Raw genomic sequence first — 6300 nt, 5'->3', positions numbered from 1 at the left:
CTTATTCCATGTAACATTTTAAAATTTAAAAAATGATTAGATGATATTTAGTGAGAATGTTTTAATAAGATTGAATTCCTACTATTTAAGTTATAAAAATAATTAAAAATATTATTTGAGAACGTTTTAAAATATATTTAAATAATTAGTATTAAAATGATTATTTTGAAATAAATTCATTGTCTATTATTAAATGTGCAACTATTACATATCCTATTTAGTGTTTTAAATTTTAAAAAATGATTAGATGATATTAATCGAGAATGTTTTGATAAGATTGAATTCCTGCTATTTCAGTTTTAAAAATAATTAAATAATATTAATTGAAAAGCTTTTAAGATCTTTTTAAATAATTAGTATTAAAAGTGATTATTTTGAAATAATATCAACAAATTTACTTATTAATTGTAATATCGTAACTCATTCTATTAATAGTAACAATAGATTTCTCCAAAATGATTATTTTGAAATAAATTCATTGTCTACTTTTTTAAGCGAAATAGATAGTAGATCTTCAAACGTTCTCAATTAATATCATTTAATTATTTCTTAATGATTATTTTGAACGTTCTCAATTAATAAATTCATTGTCTACTTTTTTAAACGTTCTCAAAAATGATTATTTTGAAATAAATTCATTGTCTACTTTTTTAAGCGAAATAGATAGTAGATCTTCAAACGTTCTCAATTAATATCATTTAATTATTTCTTAATGATTATTTTGAACGTTCTCAATTAATAAATTCATTGTCTACTTTTTTAAACGTTCTCAAAAATGATTATTTTGAAATAAATTCATTGTCTACTTTTTTAAGCGAAATAGAATATCATTTAATTATTTAATTATTTAATTTTAATATCATAACTTATTCTATTAATAGTAACAATAGATTCATTCTATGAATAAATTTCATTATTAATATTAATATCGTAACTCATTCTATTAATAGTAACAATAGATTCTTATGATTTAAGTTTTAAAAAATGATTAAATGATATTAATTGAGAATATTTTAAGATCTACTATCTAAATGTATAATTACGACATAACCTATTTAGTATTTTAAAATTAAAAAATAATTAGATGATATTAATTGAGAATGTTTTAATTAGATTGAATTCCTACTATTCGAGTTTTAAAAATAAATAATTAAATAATATTAATTGAAAACGTTTTAAGATCTATTTAAATAATTAGTATTACAAATGATTATTTTGAATTAAATTCGCTGTCTATTATTTTTTAAGCGAGGTAGAATATCAATATATTTTTCCTTAATAATTGTAATACCATAACTCATTATATTAATAGTAACAATGGATTCCTCTTATTTAAGTATTAATATATGATTAAATAATATTAATTGAGAACGTTTTAAGATTTACTATTTAAATGTGTAATTACCATATATCATCTTTAGCGTTTTAAAATTTAAAAATAATTAGATAATAGTAATTGAGAATGTTTTAATAAGATTGAATTACTAATATTTCAGTTGTAAAAATAATTAAATAATATTAATTGCAAACGTTTTAAGATCTTTTTTAATAATTAGTATTAAAATCATTATTTTGAAATAAATTCATTGTCAATTATTTTTTAAGGGAGTTAGAATATCAACATATTTCCTTATTAATTGTAATATCATAACTCATTATATGACTAATTGAAAAGAGGAAGACAATTTCAATCATATATTTGTAGCCTCATTAAGTTTTCGCAAATTTATTATTTACGGTTATGCAAATTTATATCCATAATGAGCATTGCTTAAAATTAGCAAATCATAAATAATTTAATCAAAATATAAATTAAATCAATTAATTATTATAATCAATTATACATAATATGAAATTGAATATGCATAATATGAAAATTATACAATTTGAAACTTCCAAATAATATAGAAGAAAGTTATAACAAAAAATGACTTATCAGGATCCCTCATGATGAAAATGGATTCAACACTGAAACCCCCATCTACTCGAAAAAACATGTTTTAGATCGGATCTAGAACTTTAGTAAGTGTGGATAAACCCGAATGATAGTTGTAAGAATCAAAATAGGTTCAAAATTATATCAGTTTTTTTTCTTTTAAGACTTTTATCTCTCTGATTGGTAAAATATGAAATAAAATTATATCTATCAATAAACATATCGGTAGATAATTCATGAATGATGAAGTAATAAAAAAGTGAAATGACTATAAAATCATACTTCGTTTGATGATGGAAGAGATTAGATCTGTCTAATTAAAATAAAAAAATGTAGGAGAAGTAGTTTGTGAGTTTCAAAAGAAGAGAAGATTAAGAAGTACATTGAAATAAGAATAGAGAAGAAAATTAAGAAGTAAATTGAAAAGAAATAAGAGTAGAGAAATGAGAGATTAATTTAATGAAAATCATACCTCGTTTGATGATGGAAAAGATTAGACCTCTCTAATAAAAATGAAAAAAATGTAGGGGAAATAATTTGTGAGTTTCAAAAGAAGAGAAGATTAATAAGTAAATTGAAATAAGAATAGAGAAAAAAACTAAGAAGTAAATTGAAATGAAATAAGAGTAGATGGATGAAAGATTAATTTGATAAAAATAGACTATTTTTTGGACAATCTATTTTCACATATATTTATATTAAGATAATAGAAGAAAAATATAGTGTGTGAGAGTTCATTATAAGAATACGTGGACATTTTGGAGGGGAGAAAATTAAGGAAATGATGACATGTGTCAATGATGACATGACAATGAGCTTAAGTTAATGAGATGGTGACATGTATCAATAATGAGATTTTTTTGTTATATAGATAATAGATAGATATCGTGGTTGAGTTAAGTGGTGTAGGAGAAGAATACCAATTTTTTTTTGTAACATTTTTTACTAAATAGATTTTTAAAACTAAATGTTTAACTAAAAACCAGAATTGTAGGTAACCAAAGGTCTTCTAATTGCAGATTAAAAAATCGAATAGTTGGTAACATTGGTTCTCACACATCTAAAAATGCTCTTTAAATTTTTTTGTATTTTTTGTATTTTGTATTTTGTATTTTTGAGTTTATAAATAAGGACAAAATTGAGTATCGACAAAATTTATAAATTTTTAATGAGTGAAATGTGATAATTGCTAACTCTACAGTTATGCTCGATTAAAATTTTTAATGACCTAGGTTGGAGGGAAGGTGTAAATGAAAAACGTTAGTTATGTTGGCCATTGAAGAGTCTAAATTTTATTTGGAAAAAACAAAAAGGTTGAATGAAAAATCTGGAAAAAATATAGTACTTTTGTTCTATATATATATAATTCGGTCAAATGCAAGGAATAATAATAAATTAGCTATAATTTAAGCACATGGGAATTTAACAAAGGAGAGGACTTGAATACAACTAGTCATCTAAAAAGATCAAATGAAGACTATCAATTTTGTTTTTCCATTCTATTATAACAACAACCAATTATATGACTTATAATAATTATATCTCTTCTTCTTGTGGGGCTGATCCACACTGAAATCAGCCATGAAATAGCCTGAATCGGTTGCACACAAGTGAGTGTCAGAATATATGTATTTTTTTTGTACTACCAAAAGTATTTTTTAATTTTTTGTTAAGGAATTAATTTCTTTTGGGTTTCGTCATTGCCCCTCCCTATAAGTATCACTCCAAGAAATTGAACCACCGACCTTGAGAATTCAATAGGGTCTTACACCACTAGACCAATACTATTTATTCTCATATGAGTATATGGAGAAATTATATGCTTCGAGATGAACTATTCAAATCAAATTCTCACCTTGATAATACATTAATAATTTAAAACTAAATGAGTTTATGGTAAATAAATGATAGAGATGTGATTGAAGTATTCATCTTACATCATCAAATAATTTGGCTGGAATTCAGTAGGACCTTACACTACTAGAGGGGATTAGGGGATCACTGTAATTTTGTGTTATTTTATGTGCCAAGATATGATTAGTTGAAAAAATATTTAATAATTACAATTTTAACTTAAATAGTTTTTTCAACCAATCAGAGAGTTGATGATACATAGAGTAATACATATGTGGGATTTGAATTGAGGGAGAACGACCCTGGCCCAGTCTCACAGCATTGTCGATGTGGAGGTATGAATTCTATGAGTTGCGATTGATTATTTAGACATGCAATGACAAAAACAAATACTGAAAATAGTTGTAACATCCATGTCTCAATTAGTTTGTTATTGAATTATGAGTTCTGGTACACATAGGTGGTCTTTCATAGTCACCAAATTTGACAAAAAATGACATGCATTTCCCACTCATTCTCAGGTTTAGGCGTGCGAATAAACAGGATTTAACATTCTCAAATAGTGATAAAATAGACATCGGAGAATTTTTAGATCTAATCAATCAAAACTTCACAAAATTATATTAAAATATTAATTTTTATTTTTTATTTTTACTTTTAGTTGAATAAGATTATCTAATAGGTTTATGATATAAAATGAGACATAAATAAAGACATAAAATAATTTATTTTTTATTCTTTATTGAAGTATAATTACGCTGGGACATGAGGACATCCTTGAACCCAAATTAAATAGTATTAAGAAGGACTTTTATTTTCATGTTTTTGTCATTATGTAATAGGCACGAATAGCCGCAACGTTTTACGAGGATTCAGATTTTGATAATAGATACTCCAAACTTTTGGTACATCAAGAGCTTTTACCAATATAAATTTAGGAAAAAGAATATGCATTAACAATATATAAATTTTACATATTATTATTATATTACTCATAATTTATGTTTAATTATTATTAATTTTTTTTAAAAATAATTTAAATGAATGATAAATAATATGTTGACGAATGTGTATAAATCTTTATACTCTTTTTTATCAGAAAAAGTAAATTTTATTAAATTAGGATAATTACAAAAAATATTAAAAACATAGATCATAACAACAAATAAAACAAAAACAGTTAATGATTTTGAGGCATACTAGGAGATTAGCTACCCAGGCTTAATAATAAATTGAATTTATATTCTTCTATCCATTGATACAAAGACAAGATTTAATCATTGAGGATTCAAGAATTTGAGGAAGAGAAGACTTAATCTGGTTTGGTTGTTCTTAACTAACTAAATTATCCAAATAGTAACTAACCAAATAACTAACCAAATGATACTCCAAAATTTCTAGTATTTCCTATCTTTCATGAGGCCCATGTGAGTGATCAAATGAAGATTGGTGCATGAATATTACAGTAATATAATTTAGGATGTTAATCATATTTATGAGGATACCTCATCCAAAATTATTTTTTACATTCATAAAAGATAGAATTTATTACATTCATATAAGAAAAATAAACAATTATAGTTCAAATCAATAACTCCTTGATATAAACTTCTTTTTTTATACATTTATTACATTCATAAAAGATAGAATTTATCTTTTGTTTATCAGGGAAGGATTGTTCTGTTGGTAAGTTGTGAGTTTAAATCTTGAGACAAACAGACCTAAACTTATTTTAAAAAAAGTGATCTTTTATTTTAAAGAAAATTATATGGATATTTCATCACAAATAATTAAAAAGAGATAAATAATATTTATTTAAATCAATTAAAGAACGAATAAGTAGAAGAGTCATATCCTAATATTTTAAAGTTTTAAGTTAAGATGTACTATTAAACTCACTTATATTCTTCTTTCACTTGGATCAAGATATCTCAACAAGTGATATAAAAGCCGATGATTCAATGACTCAACCAAGTTATGAAGGGATAAGTGACAATAGATCCATGTGAATGAGCTCATAGACCTAATAATGCCTTAAGATTTTGATTCAAGATGTAATGTTAAATACATTCATATACTTCTTTCGTTTAGCCAACCAGTCCATGGAAAAACAAGTTAGTCCACGAATGAAATCTACTAACAATCTTAATCCCTAAATAATATATATATATATATATATATTGACTAAAATGAGGATCGGGTAAGTATTAAACTTTGTTTACAAATAATAAAGTTCTACAAAAAAATATGTAAGTGATAGATGGTTGAGCTTCTCTAATATATTTTTCTTGATGTGCATCAGTCTATATCATTAAACAGTATGAATGTGTGAAATTATTGTACTCATTCAATAAATCAACATCAAAATTTGATATAAATTACATACATATTAAATTTTAAAATACAAATTAGAAAAGTTTTACCAAAGATATAAATGTATGTGGTGACCATTATAGCAAAGTTATCATTGGAGTGACGTGTGACGACTTTTCTTCATAAGAAATCATAAA

Source organism: Lupinus angustifolius, chromosome LG19, assembly GCF_001865875.1.
Source record: "Lupinus angustifolius cultivar Tanjil chromosome LG19, LupAngTanjil_v1.0, whole genome shotgun sequence".
Taxonomy (NCBI): Eukaryota; Viridiplantae; Streptophyta; class Magnoliopsida; order Fabales; family Fabaceae; genus Lupinus; species Lupinus angustifolius.
Note: the sequence above shows the minus strand (reverse complement) of the source record.